The 24,103-nt window shown below is 38.4% G+C and overlaps 1 pseudogene; it reads right to left on the bottom strand.

The window, feature by feature from the left end:
- Positions 1-13,339: 13,339 nt before the first annotated feature.
- LOC128571713 (E3 ubiquitin-protein ligase CCNB1IP1-like) lies at positions 13,340-14,218 on the bottom strand (annotated as a pseudogene).
- Between the last annotated feature and the right edge of the window lie 9,885 nt (positions 14,219-24,103).

The raw sequence follows: 24,103 nt of genomic DNA, 5'->3' as shown, positions 1-24,103 counted from the left end.
TTGGGTAAATGAGATGAAAGCTATGCTGATTAGTATGTTGTGGGCAACTCTCACATTCACTGCTGCTCCTCGCTTTTTGTGATGAATTTCTTTTGTTCTATCAATCCAAATACCATTATTCCTTCCTTGCAATGCAATCACCTCTTAAAGCTTCTCCTAATTTAGAATCCAAATAAGCATATTTTCTAGCACTGAAATTATGTTGTATCGAATGTTCTTGACAGCACAGGCAGCATTGCCTATAGGCTCAGGAAGTAAGTTTCTTGGGTAATGTACCTGTAATTTTCAAATATATAAGACACTATTGTGATAAATACAATATAATGTATTTACTTATTGAGAATTTTCTGAAGCCGTGAGATTAGCCAATGTCTTAACCACAACTTTATTTACACCAAGTGGATTAGAAATATGAGATAACAGCAAGAAAATTAAGCAGACTTATTCTGAGTTTTATTATCTAGGTATTTGGATATATACAAAGTTCTTTATAGGACATGGTAACTAGATGCATCTAGATAATCTGAGGAAAAATGTATCCAGATTATCTGAAATGGCATTTCCATATTCCACCCCAATCTTGAGTAATGGTTTTGCCAACATGTAAGAAAGAGTATTTACTTAATCTCATAAATTTTGGAGTGTGTCTGTATATATATGTATCTCTCCTACATATTTATGTACATTAAAGAGGCTTTTCAATGTTTGGCTATAATAAAAATTACCATAGCTGTTTCAGTGAATTTAAGCTGTCCAAGTGAACACTGGTTTTTGGCCCAAACTTTAGCATTCACTGCAATGGCACTTTGTCTTTTGAATTTTAGCTAAAATTCTTAGCTCCTCTTCCTCTTTCTTCCTCCCACCCCCTGGCTAGGCAGTTAGGCATCAGTTAAGGCAAGTCAGCTTTTATAGGAAGAATATCAGCAAAATATGGGCCAATAAAAATAAACATTTGATAGAAAAATATGTCATTCTCCTGCTGCTTTTGGTAAGGAAATACATAACAATTGTAAGAAATTGCATTTGTTTGGCTCCCATGACATAGCCAGCACCAGGGATCTCTGCTGCAGGCTGATTCGTGACCAGGAAGAGTTGTTCTGCTAAAAATGGACTTAAGAAAATATCAGAAGAAAGTCCCAAACAGTGACTTCTGACAACTGCGATCATCTTTAGGCTACTCTTTCAGAAGGTTCTTCTGCTTGGGAGTAGTGGGGCAGATTTATTTCTGATAGACATGAAATTTATTATAAGTTGAAAACCACAAAACAAGAAGCTCTCTTGTGTTTCTTATGGAAGGGACAGAGCTGTAAGATGAAGGAGATTTATTAGCTAACTTGATCATACTGTGCAGGGCTGGAATAGTTTTGGATTTCCAAGAGGTCCAAGTTTCCTGGCCCCAAACATACCCTCTGTGTTTTATATTCGGTAGTGAAATATGTGAGCAGCGCTCTGGGAAAGACACACAATTTCCCGTCCATCTGTGCTGTGCCACCAATCATCGTCCACAAGCTCAGAGTGTGTCGCCCTCCAAGATAAATAGTTCTTCATCTGAGAAAGGCTAGTACAGCACTGTGGCCTGTGCTTATTTGAATAAGAAAAGAGTGATGAAATTGTAATAGGGAAAAGGGGCTAGGCAGGGAATCAGTTTATAGACTGCAGAGGTAGAAAACAGAAGAGAACGGTCTGGGATTCCCGAATAATTTTAACAAGCATCCAATTTAACATGTTACATCATCAGAATTGCCTGTGAATCACTCAGCCCTCTTTATTTTTCCAGCACTCTTTCTTGACATTATTGGGACTACGTGTATTCTGATATTATGTGGCCTAAGTTTCTGCTACTTCCAGGAGGGATAGGGAATGTCGAATGCCTCCAGCCTGTTGGACTGAGCTGGCCCTAAGGAGCTGCAAGTGTGCTGATGTGGCAACATTTCCTCACAGTGTTGGCTGAAGTGCAGGTCAAATCATTCCACATATTCCAGAAAAGCTACCAGAGCACCCTGATGTGGGGCTCGGCCCCGTTCCCTCATTCACTGCCAGCTATAAATTGATTGACAAGGTGGAGGCTGAGAGTGGTCAAAGAGTGGAGAATTTTAGTTCTCTGTGCTTTTTTCTTAAGTCAGAGCTAAGTAGAGGGGCTTCAAGGAGAATCTTTGGGGAGCTTTTGTGTGACCTTTGCACTGGATGCATAGTAGACTGCAATCTGATTGTCACCTGAGAGCTCTGAAAGGCAAAGTGGGCTGCGGTCACCATGCAGCATCTGTGTTTGGGGCTGTGCTGCTTTCCTGTCAATTGTGGAATGGTGGTGGTCAGGGAGAGAAAGTCAGTGCTCCAGAGTCATCCTGCAGGGACTCTGCAATATGTTTTCCTGGAAAAGGACAGAACAGAACCCCCAAAGAAGGGGTATATGAGGATGAGGGTTGCAGAGAATCAGGAGCCTGAAAGTGGTAAGCACTGGGGCAGGGAAGAATTCCACAACGAGAATTCCACTTCTGTCAAAACACCCAGAAGTGCTCCTGAGAGGCAGTTTAAAGCCACAGCCAAAAACAACTCCAGAGGGATTCCAATTAGAAAAGGTATTGTCTATACTTTTATCCCTTTTACCCTATCCTCTCCATCTCTGCTATGCAGGAATTTTCAGATACTTTAGTGCAAAAGAGCCCCCAAAGTCCTTCCTATTACCTCCTTCTGGCAACAGTCTTCAGATAAATCTGGAAGAAAGGTTGATATGACATTGGACAAGAATTTTTATAATTCAACTCTGTTTCAGGGTCAAAGTGAGGGACATCACTTTATCATTGGAGGGTTTGCAAGTAAGCTATAGAACTTACTCCAAGTTTCATCCAGGGGTAGAAATAGTAAGGTTAATAGCAGATTGGGTGTGATATAGTTATGAGGAAAAGGAATAAAGAACTTTCTATCATATCATATGCATAACTTATTCAGTATGTTAAGAGCATAAATAAAAATTGTGTCTTTGATATTTAATTGTAGCTCAAGATCCATCACCCAGCCTTTCCCTTCCCACGTGATGAGATGGCACCCTTATTCCAAAGACCAGATGGCAATAGCGCACATGCTTTCCCCTCTTTTTCCTCACTGACCACTACAGATCTAAAAGGAGTATTTGGTCTCAAACCTACAAAGGGACAGCAAATATTACTGCTATCTTGGACGTGGGGATTATCTAGTTTTAAGTAATTTTAACAAGCAGATTACATGACTGCATAGATAGTTTTGGCTAAATATGTTGTTAGAACAGTGTATGCCTGGGATGGGATTTTATAAAAGAATATATACAATTAATCATATTTTATGATTCCCTAACTCCTTAGTTGTGTTTTAGATTAGCTGTATGGGTTGCCTTACCATGGAAGCCCCTCTTGTGAGGAATGCACGTAGGAAAGAAGGGTCATTCTGGGCTCCAATTCTCTCTGACTTAAACAGAATGTTGGTGAACTAAGGAATGCATTGTGAAGAACCTGGCAGATTTTTTTATTTGCATAAATAAATTAGTAAATTTATCGGCAAATGAAATAGCAGGATAAATATAGACCATATGTACCATCAGCTTCTAATTTCTTTTGTAATTTGTGGAAAAACTTATTTGTAAAAAATTTTGAAGTAACATTTTAAACTTATACTGAGGAGGACTAACAGACAACACACCTACATGCAATAAATGTTCTTCACTTTGGCCAGGCACGAGGGCTCACATCTGTAATCCTAGCATTCTGGGAGGCCAAGGCAGGTGGATCACCTGAGCTCACAATTTCAAGACCAGCCTGAGCAAGAGCAAGACCCCTTCTCTACTAATAAAATGAAAAACTGAGGCGAGGAGCCCAGTTGAGGTTGAGCCCAAGAGTTGAGGTTTCTGTGAGCTATGACACCATGGCACTCTACCAAGGATGACAAAAGTGAGACTCTGTCTTAAAAAAGAAAAAGTGTTCATCACTTCTGGTTGTATAAGAATCCTGGAGAATAGGTTCCACCAGTATTACCACTGTCTCTGCAATGAGGCTCGAACTGGACATCTGATGATGAACCAGAAGTAGGACCATCAAGAGATGATGAGGCATTACCACAGAAAGCCTTATTACAGGTTCCCCCACGGTCATCTGTTTAACATGGGTTTCTGTCTAAGCAGCTTCTCTTTAATTGAGTAAACTGCCATGAGCTCTTGATCACTGATAAATGCACATTGTTCAAGGCCAGCAATTAATTGGTCACACATTTTCCCCATATGATCTATGGAGATTTTTCACCTAGGCTCCCGATGTCATCATCCCTACTACTACTATCTTCATATTATTCTGCATTTAACACCATCTCAGCAATTTTCCCATCACTCAAAGGATGCACAAAGGACTGTCAGCTTCTAATTTATTTGCACTTTCAGCTGATAAGCTTTTGGCATAAGTTATTAGTTTTGATACCATTGTCTTCTCATTAGTGTCTTTAAATCCTTCAAAATCTTCATCAACAAGGTCATTTTCAAACATCATGGTAGCTCAAAGTCTGGGCCGAGCATTAGTTAAAGTTGACTTATCAACATTGTTCCAAGCATTAGCAACTGTGTAGATGGTATCCTTAAAGACTAAATTCTTTAAGGAAGTCCTAGATTTTCAGGCCTCTGTTAACTGAAACAAGCGTGCTGTTCAAAAACAAGTGTTTATATTTGCTTTTCATGGACCCTAGATTAGCTGTATGGGTTGCCTTACCATGGAAGCCCCTTGAGCCTTGGGCTCAAGGCTGAATGACAGATGTCACACTGTGGGGAAAGTAAATGCCAAAACATTGCTTTTTACACTAAGTTCAGGAGGTAGATGTGCATAACAGTTGTCTAGAAATAATATTTTTTTTCAGTTGTCCTTTAGTCCATCCTGTCTGCAGTAAGTTTGTGCTGTAGGCACAAAATGCTTATTGAACCAGTCAGAAAAGGTTTCTCTTGTTACTGAAGCTTTTTTGTTTGCATAACAATGCACAGGTAAATTGTGCACACCTTTAAAACATCTTGGATATAGGCTTTTCCAAGTCTCTGCCAGTTTTATCTTGTGTATGCCTGCAGCATTAGTACACACACCAATAACTAATTAACCTTTGCCTGGCATTCTTGAAATCTGTTGTTTCCCTCAGTACAAAGCTGTTTCATCATCATTGTAAATCTGTTCAGGGTTAAGGTTTTCATTGACGTTATCTTAGCAAATTCATCAATTTTTCAGGAGTTTTATAATTAGCAGAAGCTTTTTCACTACAGATTTTAAGATACTTGATACCATGATGCTTTTTAAATTTTTGCAACCAGTCTTCTGAATATTCACACTCACCTTCAGTGTTCAGTTCTTTGTATATTTTTGCTTGTTTCATGACCAACAAACCAGTCAATGGCATATCTTTACTTCTTTGCAATTGAATTCACTCCATCAGTACACCATCAAGATCTTCAGTTTTGACCCTGTGCAACATTTTTCTATTTTTCATTAGTTCTTGGTTGTTACTGTCACTGTAAAATTTCAACAACTTGTCTTTCTGTTTCTTTAAGTCATATATGGTTGTGGTTCTCATCCCATATTCTTCAGTAACATACATACCACCATCAAGCTCTGCAGTAACTCTACTTTCTGAGCTATTGATAAAGACGGATGTTTCCTTTTCTTCTTTTCACTGTTACCCGTAGGTATATCTGTAACTCTTTTGGACATTTTCCAGTGCAATTAATTCCTAAGTCATAAAATGTCATCAAATAGCAGAGGCATATGTGACTGTTGGATACAAATGTTAAGACAACAAAGTCTTCACAGTTTTGTTCACAGTAGGATTTGTTGTCAAATAGCCCTGGTGCCAAACTTACAAAAACATTTTGAGTTTCAGTCTTTTTATTGTGTTTTTTTTTTTTTTTTTTTTTTTTAATTTTGGAATTATAGAGTAGAGATTGTGGACCTCTAAAATCCAGACACTTCCCTGCTTCTCCTCTGCCATTTCCCAAGTCCACAGTACCATCGTCTCTTTCTGGGACCTCTCACAATGGCCTCCTAACTAGTTCAGTCGCATCTGCGTTGATTTGCAGATGTCTCTGCAATGAGGCTCGAACTTCTTATTAATGCTGTAATATTTGCATGCCATTACATTATACCATTCTCTACTCCAGGAGATTAACTGGAGATAAAGTGGTCAAATGTACCTCATAGTAGAGTTCTGAAAGTCCTGGTGAGTATCTTATTTCATTTATTTTCATAATAAGAAAGTCATGCATGTTTGCTTACTGGAACAAATTACCCACTTATTAAATCAGGAAAGTACAATATTACTTACAAAATATTCTCCACTGGTACCCATAGCAGAGAAAAGATTGTTCTGGTGTAATGTAATGGCATGCAAATATTACGGTATTATTTCAAGTAATCAGACAATAAGAAAGAAAAAACATCAGGCCCTGAGCAGCAGTAATGTTCTGCTCCTGGAGCTCATTAGCTATTGAAAATACTAAATAGTAGAAAGACAAGAGACCAGAATGGGAAAGCAAATGTCAAATGACTTGGGAAAAGAGCTTGGAAAAGGAGAGGCAGTCACCTATATTGGCCAACTTAATTTTTGACTTCTAAAGTGAATTGAAAGTGGAAAGAAACACTTTTTCTTTTAATGTAATGAAGTAATTCTAAGTGTAATTCTTAATGATGCTGTCCAAACTGCACTCATATTGTTGCTGCTGCCCTGAGAAATATAAATGAATGTAAACATCTGTGCATACCCCATGCATTTGTGCACGACATGCTCACGTTGTAAAGATTCCCATAAAACCTAGCAGCCTGGATATCACTCAGGCTTATTTTATTGTGCTGCCCATGTTTGAAGATGCATATAGAAGGTTGTTATGAACTCATAAATTCAGGCCAATTAGGCAGAGAAACATTCCAAGCACAATGCCACATGTTCCAGCATTATATCCCCTCCTGTAGGTGCTATTCTGTGGGAAGAGGAAACCTCAGCACAACTTTACAAACAACTTGATTTCCTGGAAAGTACCCTGAGTACACCTGTAGGATTTGTGCTGGTGTAAATCTGCTCTTTTGTATGGGATGGTGTGTCCATTTGCTCCTAGATGTTCTGTGTTTCAAAAGGAAGGGCAATGACTTAATCATAGCTTGGGGAGAAGGATTATATGGAGAGAATTTAAGAATGAGCAATTGGTGGGGGTAGATTACTCAAATGGAGAAATAATATGTATCAGATTAAATTTGAATATCCGATTGTTCTAGAACATTAAGCACTACCTTTGAAGCTTTACGAGGTTTAAAACTCATTTTAAGAAGTATCAATTCACAAGGAAGTTAGTAAACATTTTGTCGTCAACTATTTAATTTTTATAAAACGCATTAAGTACCCACTATGTGCTAAGTATTATACGAGGTGCTTTGGAAACAAAGTTAAGACACTATTCTTGATTTCATGCGACTTCAATGTAACAAGCACAAAAAAGAAACCCACAAATGAATATTATAATGCAAGACGATAAATGCAACTAATTAAGTCTGAGATGGAGAGAAAAAGATGAGAGAAGTATTTAAAAATTAGTTTGGATGATCTTGCTAACTGATTCAAGTTGGGGGCCGAAGGAGAGGCATTCTTCAAGTGTGCTGATCAGTCTCTCAAAATGGGGAGCCGGATAGAAAGAGGTTCTGTGAACCAAAATTATGGCACCAGGGGAAAAAATAAAACACCTTGGAGAAGTTAAAGATTTTAAGTTTTTTTTTTTTTTTTTTTTTTTTTGTAGAGACAGAGTCTCACTTTTATGGCCCTCGATAGAGTGCCGTGGCCTCACGCAGCTCACAGCAACCTCCAACTCCTGGGCTTAAGCGATTCTCTTGCCTCAGCCTCCCGAGTAGCTGGGACTACAGGCGCCCGCCACAACGCCCAGCTATTTTTTGGTTGCAGTTTGGCCGGGGCTGGGTTTGAACCCACCACCCTCGGTATATGGGGCCGGCACCTTACTGACTGAGCCACAGGTGCCACCCAGATTTTAAGTTTTTATAAAACTGAATGGATGTTCCTGAATATTCAGGCAGAAATTCTAGGACCCATGGAGAAAGATGGGTCTGGCTATTAGGAGAGAGTTCTGAGCTGGAAAACTAGACTTGAGATATTCTTGTTAATAAAACCACCACATTTTGCTGCTGTTAAATAGGCACTGAAAAGGCTCCTACTTTCATAATGTTTCCCTACTGGACTATGCGTTTTTGAAAAGCATTATATTAGATGTATTGAAGGTATTTTAATTATTTAACTTAAATATATAGTTAAAAAATCATTTGTTGAATATATAAATTGCATGGTATGTAAGTCACATCTTAATGAAGTTGTTTAAAGAAAAGAAAAAGAAGAAAAATCAACCTCTTAGACTGATCCCATCTATCTGTAATATAATTCGCTGTGTTTTAAATTACCATTTCTTTTTCTGAGTATATGCTCAGGGGTATATATGGTTTAATAATCCTGGGTTTCCTTAGCTTAGAGCATCTACTAGGAGTATTTTTGTCACTGTACTTGGCACGTAATGTTTGTTGTATAAACACATAATGACTAAATGATTCATTGAAAGTGGTTCTTGTATGGTGCTTTGGTAAATAAACATGTGTAAGTATAGGGACTTATTTTTCCCAACTGGCTTAGGCCGGTTGACATTCTCTTTTAGCGTTTGTGTAGGTGTTAGTGCCTGAAAAAGATTTAATGGTCATTTGTTAAGCTCATTTAGTGAGTGAAATTTAGTGAGTGAAATCTGTCTGTTGCTAAGGGGACCACTGTGATTAGCTATAGATTTGACCCCAAAGTATTTCATGCATTTTACAAATCTTTGAAAGACATGGCAAAATAGATTTATTGTGTTACATCGGATGTGAAATGGTTAAATAGTAACAAAATCTTGATCAAAAAAAGTTTAATAATATCTCATAAGAAATACAATTTTGGGACATTTCTGTCTCCTGGAGGATTATTTTTTAAGTCTAGATTTCAATCTGGAACTTATTCTTTCAGCCAAAATGAGGAAGTTGGGAAATGAGTCCGTGTAAATCAGATAATGAATGCAGAGATGTGTAGAGCCGGGCAGGTCTGGCTGCAGAAGAGAATACCTGAATAGAAAGGAAACATCTTCAGAAAGTGAAGGTGGTATCAGTATGGAGCCTCATGAAAACCCTAATTGCTGGAATTCAGGCAAAAGAAAAAGGCAGCTGATTAGCAGACAAGGTTCTGCAGTCAAATCCTGAGCCTGCAGAGACATGAGGAGTCAAAGAGAAGCCCGTCCTCAACGAGCAACTAGGGAAAGGCAATTTTATAGTCGATATTCAACTATGGTATTACCAATAAAATTATTATTAAAGACTCTATTTAAAGACAACTTTGTCCATGTGCAGTGGCTTATACTTATACAGCATGTGGGATGAAAATGGTAGAGGGGAGCCTTAAAATAGTACCTAGAAAAGGTGAAATACAGACTGAACAGAAATCCTCCCCTTAAGCACACTATTCTACCCTTCTTTGGTGAAGTATTGCAAATTATTGTACACTTCCAGTTTGTTTTATACAGACGAGCTTAAATTAACTGCATCATAAGTTACAGTTCTCAATGCGCAAGTTTAGTCACCCCCCATTTTTTAGAGACACATTGTCTCTATAAATTCCAAGTTAAAAAGTCATTGCCAGTCTTGTCCTAAACATAGATTGAAAATGAGCAGAGAGGCCCGGATGCACCGAAGATACAGTGCAGAGGTGAGCAGCAGTGTTAGCAGAATTGCTGGGTGACAGCGTTATGTTAAGACCTGCTTTTCTCTGGGTATACTGTAAATACATCTGCCTACTTAAAAATGACCCAAAGCACATGTTCTATTAACAATTTTCCAACAATATCATCTTTATTAAAAAACCTTACACACATGTAGTTGGCAATAAGTTTATACTCAGGCCGTGAGAACATGATGATTTCGTCTGCTTTGTGCGATCAGCATGTGACTAAACCAAGAACAGCATTGAGAGCTTTGAAAAATCCCCCGAAAGGCTGAACCTCTCTTATCATGTTATTTCCTCACTTAATAAGCCATAGTTATTTCACACCATCATTTTGCCAGGGCTAACCCAACTGAGGTTGTCATGACCCTTCGTAATCGGATGTGATCTTGGCTTTCTGAAGATGTTTTCAGGATGTTCAGGTGTTCTTTCCCACAGGAGCCCTCCTGCTTTGCGTGCATTTCTTGTTTTTCTGTGAAAAATATCTCTTTTCTTGCTTTTATCCCTTGCTGATCTGTACCATGCAAAAGGTGATCTCCTTCCCCTTAAGGTACTGTGGTACCCATTGATCTCCTGTTCTGAGCTTTTACGGGGCAAACTTTGGATATCATATAGTTTATATGCAGCTGTATGCTATCTTTCATAGTTTTCTCATTTAATTTTTATTAGTCTTATCTTTACTATTAGAACTATGTTTCTTGGATTCAGGATATTCTGGTAGCTCCACAGCACCCAGGTCAGAGATAGACCTCAAATTATCTTGAATCTCTCCTTTTTTTGTATATTTAAAAGGTTTCTTGAAATATTTTTTCACAGACCTATAATTCTTTTTTTTTTTTTTTTTGGCCAGGGCTAGGTTTGAACCCGCCACTTCCGGCATATGGGACCGGCACCCTACTCCTTGAGCCACAGGCGCTGCCCAGACCTATAATTCTTTATTATTGTTATTATTATTTTTGAGATTGTGATACTCTGTCACTTGTTCATTGCATAACTACCCCTTTCATCCCCGACATTGCAATGATAGGCCTGGAAGTAGAATACAGATTAGTTGTGAAATAAAAGATTGATTTTGTTTCAGGAACTTTGCAGCATGCCTTGAGAGTATAATTAGCATTTCTGCATGTCATTGCAGAGCTTGATTTGGTAACTATTCTCAAAACTGCAAGTAGAATTGTGTGATAGATTGGCAAACAATCAATGCCTGGTAAGCTAATTGGTTAATATGGTCTCAAAGTTACATGTAGAAAGGATATAAAGTCAAAATTTAGGAGAACAAGGTGTCTGTGGGCAATTTGCCAATTGAGGCACCTGGAGAAGGTAAAAATGAAAAGATTTGACAATGGTAAGGCGCAACACAGTGTACCATAACACTGCATTATTAATATCATTTTAATAGTCTGATATTTATCAGGGTTTACCATGGTATTGGGTGTTCAGTGACATTGAGAAATCACAATTTGTGTTTGCTTGTCTTGAGTATGGTTTCAGGGGAGGCAAACTTCTGCTGGATTTACATGGATGAACTGATGTTTGAGTATCACCTGTTTCATTTCCTCAGACTGTCCTGATGAGTATAATGATTATTATGTTCCATCTATTCCCCAAAGAGTTACTTTTTACCAGAATGTCAATATCAATTTTCTTTATTGTGTTTCTCTACTCATTTAATAAGTCTTATGTTGCTAAATTATTCATTGGCCTAAAATATTATTAACCTAAATTTTAATCTATAACCTAATTCTATTATTTGAGAACAATCCCCCTTCAAATCCAAATCCCCTATCTTTTGATGGAGGCCTGTTGTACTTTTAGATACAGTTATGTTGGTCCCCAGTCAGTGTACCCATTGGCTTCACCTCGCATCCCTTACATTTTCTTCAGAGGTTTTTAAATACTTAAAAAAAGTTATTTTGTGTTAGCCTGAATGGCCTCCAAATCTCAGTGTTCTTTTATTTTTTCTTTTAGATTCCATTTTGAAAACAGTATATACGATATTTAAATAATTATTATGTATGTGGATCTTATAATATTTCTATTTCTTCTCCTTACTGAAGGAATTTGCCTTTACTCATGGAAAGAAGCCAACGTTCCGGGTTGATCTACATTCAATGCAGTCTGTCTACATCACTATTTATGTGGCTGTGACTTACATAGAGGTTTCCATATGGTTGTTCATTTTATGTCTTTGCTCTATTCTACATTCTGCCAATTTTATTTGCCCTCCATTGTATTGATTCCTGACGATTTCTCCAATTTATCAACATGTTATATGATGTTATAACTTAATCTGTTGTAGCTTTTTAAAATCTTTCTCAGCCACGAAATGTCTACACACTTTAATGGTTGCATTAAAGCAGGCTTTAGATAGACCTGACACCTCCAGCAGGTTCTAAGTAGTCATATATTTTCATTTCAACACTGTATGATTTACCATTATACTTTAATTTCAAATACTTTAATTAGAGGTCCAGTTTAGTGGTATTTACCATACGTTACTTCCTATGTGAGTAGGCAATGTGAAACTTGCATTCTTTAGTGTCACCTAAAATTAAGATGGGAAATAAACTCTGACCAGATAGAAAATAGTTCCCATAATATAAAGATGGAATGTCTGGAGTAGGAGGAAACGATTGCCCATTGGTGTAATTTTTAGAATTCAAGGAATACTCCATGTCAAAAATATGCCTTCTCTGTGGACAACTGATGGTGGGAATTCCATTCCTCCAGTGAACATCCCTGCCCTCCAGGAGGTATTTGTGATTGTGGTATGGACTAAATATCTCAATAGAGACATTAATAGTAAGATTTGTACTTCATCAGACAGGCCACTTAGAGGGCAATAGACCGGGACTTTCCAGGAAGTCTTTATCTGTAAGTTCAAACTTGTCCTTAATCATAGTTCTTTCCCATCAGAAGTCGTTGATTGCGTGTCAGCCTTTCTATTTTTTTTAAACTTTACCAATGTGATTTATTTTTAAATACAAATAGGGAGTGAACATAGAAGCATTAAATTGTACTCTCATTCACAGGCATGAGCACACCTCCAAACTTGGTGATATACAAATAAAGACACACACCCAGATAACAAGCCAAAGCACTCACCGTTTTCCAAGACCAAAATTTTCAGAGATATACTAGCAAATACAAGAAAATATCAGTGTAAATAAACACATGTACATATACTTATGAGTTTATATGCCAGAATGCAAACTGACATTAGGCATACAACATAGGTGTACATATGCATAACACAGAGCTCAATCAGAAATAGCCCAGACAGAAATAATGATCTACAAAATAACAATAACATCATGACATTTTCACTAGCCATGAAAATGTAAGAGTTGGTAATAAAATTGAGATTAATAAAATGTTCATGCTTTAGGTAACAGAAACAAAGAAAACAGACACTAAAGTCACTCCTCGTTGCCACTGAGTTTCTTGTAGGTGATAATATGAAGACAATTTCAAAGACATAGAAGCATAAAAGTTGATTATTCTTATCTACTGCCGCACCCCCGGCTTCTGCACAACAGCAATCTACAACAATGATATTTTACTAAATGAAATTACTGAAAGTGAGCAGAGAAACATTCTGTAAAGTGAGATAAACTCTTTTTACTCTGAAGTTCCTGCTAGAGACTTGCTCCTGCTGTAATCCACGACTCAGGGAGGCAAAACTAAAAAAGCTGTTGCTGGGTTCAGGTGCTGTGGGAGAACCCACAAAAATGGTCTGAACTGAAAATCTCCATCTTCACCACCCCAATTTCAAACTGGTATATTATCCAATGAAAGCTTAGAGTTGTTCCCTAATGGGAAGCCAAAAACACCAGACTGTGCAATCTTGGATGTTTCAACTGTGCCTTCTTGGTTAGCAATAGTTAGATTTCGTAGCCTAAGGCTATCATAGAGTCCTTGGAGCTTTTGATACTGGCAACTGCATTCCATAAGTTTCAGAGATGTCACTGAACTTTTGCTTGTATTCTTCTAGCACTTTCTTCATGGAGGCGACTTCCCCTTTCATAGATGACAATTCTACATCCTTACTTTATATTTGCTGAATATATATTTTCTCCATCTGTTTCAGATGCCCCTCAGCCTTGCTAAAGTTATATTCTTGATAGAGACGCTCCTGATGCACCTGATATGTCCAGAAGGCCAGTGCCCGGGAACTAATGTCCAACACAATCTCTAGTCGCAGTCCTGCCATCTACCATAGCTTTATATTCCTCTGATGGACTGAGTTCCTCATGGACAATATCTAGCTTTCTGGAAAGGGTACTGTTGCAGGCAGGACAGAAGCTGGTGAACGACTAAACTCACCACTACCATGCTGAGCACAGAAGATGTGAGAGCAGGCAGTGACCCATGCATAACCAGAGAGTTTGATGAGACACTTTCTATAATTACAGAGCAGCATGTCTTCACACACAGACATAATAGGATAATGAGGTCTGCAGATGCTGAAGAGTCCTTAGAAAAAGCACGGGAAACCACCTCCATTCTTTCAGGACCAGCGAAGATTCTCAATGTGCAGGCACCTGTCAACACTACGTCAAACAGCCACGTCAGCCTTTCTCTTCATTAGCTAAAAGTACTGGAAGACCTCACTATTTCTGTTTGGTAATAACAATAAATCTAGGTGGTTTGGTAAAATACTAATATTTGAGAATTAGCACAGTAGGGGAGGAAGAAATCTTTAGATGATACTAAGATTATTGAAAGAAGACGATAGATTATTCAATATTAAAGTCCAAGTATATTGTGCCACAAAGAGCTGTGGATGGGGATACTCTGCTCCTAACTCTGCTGCTGGCTCCTGGGAGAGACCTGGGGAAAGTGACCCGCCCTCATTCACACTTAGCTTTCTTAAATTTAGCAGAGGATTTAGGTTCTTTCCAAGGTTCCTGGCCATTGCTATGGTCTACGTTTGTTCACGGGGGCAGCAGACAGTGGTGTACTCTTTGCTTGTCACACATTCAGGTAATGACCAGCATTGTTCTTGTTACAGATGTGGGAAGAGGATGCGAAGTGCTCACGTGGTTTTTGAGGTATTTGAATGTTTATGTTACATTGCTGATGGGATGGGTAGTACATTACAGGTCCAGAAGGAGTGATATATGTGAACACATATGTGAATACCTGTGAGAGTCTGTAAAATAAATAAATGTCTGCGTTTCAGCCATCTCTCCAATGGCCTCAGCTGGAGAAGATTAATCTGTATTTCGCTATTTCAGATCATCCAAAACACACTGACAAAACAAAACCCAGGGAGGATACATCTGTGCTTCCTATTTTTGGTCCTCAGCTGAAAATGACTCTACAGAAATGGGTAAAGTAACCACCCTGAGTGTATCTTCGGAGCACCAGAATGAGGGCTTTGTCTTGTTCAATATAAAAGTGTTTTTACTCAAGCTCATATGTGTCTCTTGTTAAAATTTCCTTTATCTTTGACTCGAAGAAATAAAGGGAAATAAAAGAGAACAAGGATATGGAAGTCTCAGAGATGATATCCAGACAGAAGCTCCATTTACAGAAAAAAGGAAAATTCAGGAAATGAAAACAAAAAGTTATCAAAGAGACACAGGTAAGATAATGTAAGTTAGGATAATGAGAGTAAAGCAGAATTTTTATATTTAAGACTAGAATTTTCACATGCCTAGACAAGTTTAGAATTTTAATAAACCTTAAACATAAGTATACTATTTTAAAAGTTACCATAAGAACAGAGTTGTTATGAGTGTAACCTCATATTTCAGTGTGCCTTATAATGTCATCCAGATAGAGTTTAAATATTGTACGTTCTAACCTGCAAATATAAGAGGCAACAAGTCTAAATATAAAAGAAAGTTGTTTTTTAAAAACTAAAGTTTGGACTCTAATTTACTGTTGCTAATCCTTCCCTTCTCTGTATAGCCACAAATCTGCTTGTCTTATTTTTAAGTTGGAAATGAAAACTATTTTGCTTCTTATTTTCATATTTATTGTACTTTCTTTTTTTTTTTTTTTTTTTGGTAGAGACAGAGTCTCACTTTATGGCCCTCGGTAGAGTGCCGTGGCCTCACACAGCTCACAGCAACCTCCAACTCCTGGGCTTAAGCGATTCTCTTGCCTCAGCCTCCCGAGCAGCTGGGACTACAGGCGCCTGCCACAACGCCCGGCTATTTTTTGGTTGCCGTTTGGCCGGGGCCGGGTTTGAACCCACCACCCTCGGTATATGGGGCCGGCGCCTTACCGACTGAGCCACAGGCGCCGCCCTATTTATTGTACTTTCAATGTTGAAACAATACAATCTTCAAAATGCCAACCTGCACAAGGATATATTGCACTGAAATAGTTAGAAAGTATGAAGGAAAAGATACTAAAACATCTGGTGAAAAAAAGAAATGTTAATCAAGTTAATCAACTGTCAGATAGCTATTCTGTTTCTGCATCATTAAGTGTCTGGTTGTTTGGGAACATCCAGACCCTTACTGTCATTCTGCAAAGACTTCCTAGTGGTGGGAGGATCTTGTTTGTTTTATCTGAGTGCAACAGGATAATTTGTGTCTAGAATCAAGATCCAAAGGCATTTGGGAGCTGTGATAGTAAGCTTCATATTCTAGAACAGAGGTTAAGAGAAACTGACTTGTCCAGCTGGTTTGCAATAATCAGAAACATTGTGACAACTATGTACAGATCACCTATACATCCCTTCAGTAACTTCTTGCTTTTCACAATCAGACAATCGTATTTCTTACCCCCCATCCCAACCCAAACACAACCTTTTAACTTTGCTCTCACTGTTGGGCCTTAGCTGAGAAAGCTGACTAATTAGTCTATACGGGATCTAGTTTTATCCCTAAAGAATGTGAAGCTTTTGATCTGGTGCCAGCTCTTTCTCCATTATATTAATCAGGGTATGGTCAAGACACAAGAACTTCATAATAAATTGAGCAGGGAAGGTTTCAAATGAATAATTATAAACTAATAACAGATTAACAAAGTGGAAATAAATGAGAACTTTCAATGGCAGGGGAAGTGTACCCAAGAAAGGAACAATTCAAAAACAGGAAGAATCCTTCCGAAGGCAAGAATTCAAACTTCCCTGGGAGGGTCGTAGCCCACAGGATGGCAGAGAAGTTTGCTGAATTGCTGAAAACAGCACTTAGCCAAAATTGGTGGACCAACACTGTCAGACAGAGAACTGGGATGCCAATGGGATTAACTAGGGAGTGTCCGAGGGGAGGAGGGTGCTTTGAGTTCACTGGGAAACCACCCCAGGAAGCTTGCACAAGGCGAGGAGGACACCATGCAGCTAGGGGCAACTTCAGAAAGCCAGCTGGGGTTCCCATGGAACTTGCCTGGTAGCTGCCTTGGAGTGCTGCTGAACTCGCTAGGGGCGAGTTTCACCGTGCGACTTGAATGCCAAGCTACTGCAGCAGAAGCAAGAGAAGATAAAACACACCAGGACCAGAAGGAGAAGACTCTCCTCCTCCAGGGTCCCTCCCATGTCCTCTACTGACAAAGGTTAACATCATGCCGACTGCCAAGGGAGAAACTGTTTAGTATCACAAGCAGATAAGGAAGGGTGAATTTGGAACCAAGAGGCAATAAACTGACACGTTTGTCTTTTTTTTTTTATCTATGGCTAAATCAGGTTTGAAGGTAGTGGAATCATAAAGACAAGTAAATCGCTACTTGGGATGGTGCCTTACAGTGTAACTCAGGGGCTCCTCCAGCCTTCACTGACTTTGTGATTTAGGTGGGAAGATGATTATATATACTTAGTAACTGTGGATATATCAATTGAAGGAAGAGCCTCTAATATTATGATTACTAAACTATGACATACCATTGATTGGAGGATGTGCTTCAGTTTCTGAGATATTAAAATGTAAAAAAAAAAAAAACTTAGAAAATATTAAGTCTTGAATTGTCATAGAAACAGATATAATAAAAGAGGATCATAGCTTTGATAAGCAACCTCAGAAAATGAGTTCCCTGTCTTTCTCCTGCCTCACCTCTTATTCAAATCTTAATTATCTTTTCAATTTTCATATTTCCCCAACCTGCATCAAGACTTGGGTGTTTTGCCTTCCATTTCTCTCAGCCCCTGTAAAGTTGTTTTCTGACTAGTCATGATTAAACACCCTCCTGTTTTTTCCTATTTTTTTTTTTTTTTGTGTGTGTGTGTTAAACTTGTCTTCTCATCTTCTTTGTAAATTCCTTGAGGAACTTCACCTGCAACTTCTTATACGTTTATATAAAATGTTTTCTTGATTGATACAGAGTCAGACCTTTTCTCTGTAAAAGAAAAATAGCTTCAGTGAGCTAGGTCAAATGATCAATTTTGGGATGAAAAATAGCCTAACTACCTAGTGCTTGCAAAGGTTCCCATTTCTTTTCTTTTCTTTCCTTTCTTTCTTTCTTCTTCTTTTTTCTTTTTTTTTGAGACAGAGTCTCACTATATCATCCCCAGTAGAGTTCCATGGCATCAGTCACAGCTCACAGCAACCTCTAACTCTTGGGTTTAAGCAATTCTCTTGCCTCAGCCTCCCAAGTAGCTGGGACTACAGGTGCCCGCCACAATGCACGGCTATTTTTTTGTTGCAGTTATCATTGTTGTTTAGCTGGCCTGGGCTGGGTTCGAACCCATCAACCTTGGTGCATTTAGCTGGCACCATAGCCATTGTGCTACGGGGGCCAAGCCAAAGGTTCCTATTTCTATTTGATTTAATTCATTAAAATATGGTTGCTTAAGAAATTTTGGTAATTGTATTTATATTTAATTTTCACAAAAATTGAACTTTGATTTGTATTGTCAAAGTAAAAGTCAGAGCATGGCAAAAAAATAAATATCCATACAAAACAAGGCTTACTTGAGTCGTTCTTTTAGGCCTTTCTTCAACTCCTTTGCCTCAGAAATTATATTGTTACATGAAATCAATTCAGGCTCATTGTATCTCTTTTTCCTGAAACTCAGGTCCGGTGCTACTTGACACCAAGGTCATTCCAAATATCCCTATTGGCACAGTTTTTACAAAAGACAGAGAAAAAAACCATTTGTTTTTTTTTTTAGCTTTTTTTTTTTTTAGCTTTTCTACTAAAGCAATTACATGGAATAGGTCACATTGGAGGAAAATGTCTTAACAAAGATCATTTTATAGGACCAAATTTTAAACGTTTTAGTAGGGACAGAGGGCAAGATAGTTTCATGATGTAATTTCCAACTATGGGAATATAACTTAAAATCTTATAAAAGATCTTTTGAACAGCAAAGGGAAATAAGAGGGAGAAATAAGGAGAAAAAAGCAAACTAGTGTTTCTTGCAGAGGCAGACCTAATTCTGGGGTAAAATCGGTGTTGCTCTGGTGCATTCCCGTTTACACTCTTTAAGTGTATGATTAATAAGAGTAAATGTGAGCAGTTGTGGTGTTTCCAGTACTGCGCCTATTATTTCATTGGGACATCCTTCTGTCAGGTGGTGGTGTTGACAGACCAATCTATACCTTAGGAAAAGAGGCCCAGGAGGTACAAGCATTTCTAACTCAACTTTTATTCTTTAGCCTGGGGATGTTTCTTTGCAAACAAATGATTTGAACAATCTTTATTTGAATGTTGATTTGGGGAGTGAAGGTTGAGGATGGTGAGGGGCTATTAAAGCTAAAATGATCATCTTCTTTTCAAGTAGACGTGAGGAATGAGGAAACCCATAACTTTTTAAATGTAATATAAAGTTGTTGGTAGGAAACTTTGTGTTGTGAGTTAAACTTCATTTAAAAATTAACATTCTTCAAAACTTTATTCTTTTATCTGCAGTCACTTCCTGAGTTGTAGGGTGATAAGAGATGATGTAATTCTGGGGCACTGTGATAGGACTTTGTGTCATTGTTGATGTTTTTTGCTGCTATCATGACCTGCCAGGCCAGCCTCCCTATCTCTGCCCAGTATGGCCAGTCTCTGACACCTGTGCGATCATTCTCCATTCACAGTGTCTTCACATAATAATGGATGTCACTGTTCTTTTCCTTGGAGTCTGGGTACAATCTCAAGCTCCTTGTCAACAGATACCCAGGAAGCCACTCCCATTCTCCTTTGGTCAAGGTGTCTGGCAAGATATAACATTATCTTTCCCAGATTATTGTGACAAATGACCTCTTCAGGAGTAGTAATGATGGTGGTGGTGTCACATGTCAATTAAAAGCACTTTGAGATTTGTAATGTGCTCTCATAGATACTATTTCATTTGTTGGAGCCATCCCCTAAATGAGGTACAAATCAAGAGTTGATGTGCAGGGTGGTGCCTGTGGCTCAAGGAGTAAGGCGCCGGCTCCATGTACTGGGGGTGGTGGGTTCGAGCTCGGCCCTGGCCAAAATTACAAAAAAAAGAAAAAAAAAAAAAGAGTTGATGTGTCTGTTTGCTCAAGTTTATGACTCAGACCCAGGGCTTCTCTGATTATTTAACTTTAAACTTTTCTACAATACTTTTGGAAACTGCAAAAGAAGCCAGATTTTTTTTTACAGAGCTGAATCTTTAGGCTCCTCCTTAACATATTGGGAAAAGAACAGGAGCTTCCTGAAAAAGTAGAACTACTTGTGTCTTTTCCTCACTGCCCCTCAGCATAGCTTTGACAATGACTGATTGAGTAAATCTCGCTTGAGAATCCTACAAAGCCCATCAAAAAGATCACTGAACAAATCGCCGTCATGTAGACATGCAGGGCCATACTGGGGACCCCAGTGATTAAAGGCCAAAAATCATTTGTCTTTTTCAGTTGTTTGAATTCAAAAGGCAACCGCTGTGTTCAGTGACAAGCGGGAAGGAGCCCGCATCAGAGCCAGGATCTGTATCGAAGTTACTGCTTCCAGGCCTCACTGAGCATCTCTTAGAACCTGTAAAGTAGGTTCCTCATTGTTACAGTAGAAGTGAGTGTAATTCCTCATTAGGTTCCTCATTGTTAAAGTAGAAATGAGTATAATTCTTAATTTACATTATCCAAAGTGACAATATTTGGTAAATAAAAACGTCTTTGTAAGCTTAAACTGCTATGAAAATGTTAATTATGGTTATTATTTTCTGGTCTATTCGGCAGCATCAGTAAATGGTGTGCCTCTGCTTTATACTCCAAGTCTTCTAAATAATTCTCAAAATACAGTAAAATACCACTTCTATTACCATAAGATCTAGCATCAGTTCAAATACAGTATCATCTAAATTTATAGGAGAAAGAAGTTTTTTTCTCATCAATTTCTTATTTTAAAAAGAACAAATAATTCCTTCCCAGCCTGTCCATTCTCCCTCCACTCCTCCAAAAACCAAAAATAGTTTCTAAATGCAGTAATTTACGTTGACTGTTGTATCAAATGGCGGCTTTCTCACATCTGTGTTCAGATTAACAGTGGCTAATGGGTTTTCTCTAAGAAGTTGTGCTTGGAGCCCTCACCCATCCCTCTACAAGGGTACCTCAAAATAAATTAACAGAAACTCTCAAAGAACTCTCCCCTGTAGAATACGGAACACTTGGCTGCTTCAAACAACAAATGTTCTTAGTTTCTGCAGATAAAGGTTTCATAGCCTGAAGACATCAGTTCCGAGAACACTCTGACACTTGGTGAGTATCTCTACTTGTGTTTTCATGTCATCTCCTTTATCAAGTTAGAAACACAGACCTTCATTTATACACATTTATAAACTCCCGTGTAAGGAGCACAGGGTTTACAATAAACAGACATGGATTTAAAACTTGGTTTTATCATTGGAGAGAGTTTATTGACCGAAGTGAATAAACTATATGATAAAATTGTCTTTTAGTTGTTAAAATTCCTCGTAATGCCCAGTAGTTATTATTTGTGAGAGAGAGATAGCAGAGTTGCCTTTGGAGAAAAATTACGAAGGTCTTTCAAGGCACTTACATGTAAAGATTTTTAACTTTTCCCCCAACCATTTACAGGGAATATAATTCTGAGCTTGCTGTAAGGGCAACTGCCAAGGTGAGCAATTTTGTACTTGATCTTTGAAAGTGTAGCACATTCTCACAGAGGGGTTGGGACATAAAATATCCAACACTGAGATAGGAAATATGGGTGTTGATGTTTAAATAAAATCTATTAGTATATAAGATTAAAAATATGCAATATTTCTGTTGTATAATAAAAGCCATTTTGGGCTTGGTTTGTGTTCACGTTTTCTAAAGTCCATTGGCATATTTGGACTTCTTGATTTATTTGTAAGTCCTGTATCTCTTCAGGGATCAAAGGTGTTAAGTCACCCTTGTCTTTGCTATTCACAATCATTGAACAGTAGTAGAATCTGCTACTTGAAATGTAAGTAAGCTCAGTTCACTGGGGGTGCTGCCAATTGCTTTCTAGGGTCATAGGATACAATGTCATCCAGAATTGTAAACAGCCACTAAATTGATTTCCCTAGGCATGAAATTGAGGCACCAGCAACAGAGTGACAAATCGTTGTGGGACTGGGGAAAAAAAAAACAAACACAAAACTTTAGTTTTACAATGAAAATCCACTGGAAAGCCATTTTAGAAGGGTTGTTTCAAGATAGGCATATCTGGAAACACATTCAAGTTTATGTATACTGGGGGTGCCAAAAAATGTATACACATTTTAAGAGATATATTTTAGAAGTTGAATTATAGTAGCCAAATGCAGTACGACCTTTGCTCAAAATATGGCGTTACTCAAATGAATGCTAGTGTCACCATTGTAACCAGCAGCATAGTCAAAGAAAATGGGAGCAGCATGGCTGTCACTGGAGGGGTGGGCAAGATGATTTTGAAGCAGTGTTTGAAATTCGAGAACACTGGGAAGTACAACAACAACAGAGGCGAAATCTGGGAGCCCTCCCACAGCACAAGAAATGCTTCTTCTGCTATGGCGTTGGAACAATTTACGTGCTCACCACAGAAGTCTACCAAACAGTGTGTATGCGAGACAGGAGTCAGCATCCGACACATTCCTAAAACAGCAAAATGGAAGGTTTTCATTCCAACATCATTACGTGCATCGAGACGAGAGAGCTTACTGCAAAGAGAATTCAATTTGCCAGGACAGTGGACAGAATGAAGAGGTGTAGTAGAGTTTCTCTCATGTTCCCCCAACTTAATATCCCTTGTCTTCTACCTATAGGGGATCTTAAAGGATGTGATATACTGTAAGAAACTGTCTACACTGGTGGTAGTTGGTCAAGAAATTGAAAAGGCACATACAGGGATACAAGTGGACACTGGTCAACGTCACTCAAGCAGTAGTTCACCATAATCAAAGTGTCTGGACCTTGATAGTAACACTTTGAGCACTTCTCATAATTGCAGAAGTCAAATGTGACTTGTGTTCATCGTGTTCGTTATTGGTATGTATTACAATTTTAATGCAGTTTTTTCCTTTCTTAAAGTGAGTATACATTTTTTGACATCCTTTGTATTTGTGGATGTGTGTGCATGTGTAGAATAAAAGAGGGAAATAGAAGGAAAGAGAAAAAGAGAGAGAAAATAATTTCTCCCAATCTATACCTATATACACATACACACAACTTTTGTCATCAATTCTTCCAAACTGTGTTCCTCTAACTACACAGATTATGGTTTTCATAATGGAAATTTTAGGGAATAATGAGATGTACTAATTTATGGTAACATAGTACAGTTTTGTCTCATCTGTCTTCCTTGGCCTTTCCGAGGTTCGTATCCTATAATTGAAGGAATCATCGAAGGTTGATTGGCATGCCTACAGAGTATCCAGATTGCTTGGACAGCCAAACAACATCAAGAATATTTTCCAAGGGTTTTAAATTATTATTTTTTTAATAAGGAGTCTATTAGGAGTCAAGCAGCAGGCAAAATAAATACCCATGATGATAAACTCCATGTCCAAGAAGGGTAGCAGGACAAGAAGAGCCTGGAAGAAGCCATTGCTGGATTTTTAGCATCAGGATGACATAGTCTGATCCATATTTAAGAAATCACCATGGCTGCTGGAGGGGAAAGGCCCAGGGGGAAAGGAACAGGCAGAGGAAACAGTCAGGAGGCTGTTTGTGTGTTTGGGTGGGAAATGAGAAGACAGAGGTTGAGTTAAGGCAGAGAGCTGATACAAAATGGATGGATGCTGAATAATTATTGGAATTCAAGCTGGCAAGACTTCTTGATGGTTTGAGAGCATAGAATAAGGAGAAAGAGAAGAAGGAAGCCTGACTCCTCAGCACCTGGGGGCTGGTGTCTACTGAGATGAGAGGAGCTTTCTGGAAAGAAGGGAGCTGGGTGGGGTAAGCATTTGCTCTGTTTCAGTGACATTAAATTTCAGATGCTTATGAGATATCCAAATGGAAAT

Source organism: Nycticebus coucang, chromosome 19 (genome assembly GCF_027406575.1).
Source record: "Nycticebus coucang isolate mNycCou1 chromosome 19, mNycCou1.pri, whole genome shotgun sequence".
Taxonomy (NCBI): domain Eukaryota; kingdom Metazoa; phylum Chordata; class Mammalia; order Primates; family Lorisidae; genus Nycticebus; species Nycticebus coucang.
This window is presented reverse-complemented; position numbering and strand designations above follow the sequence as displayed.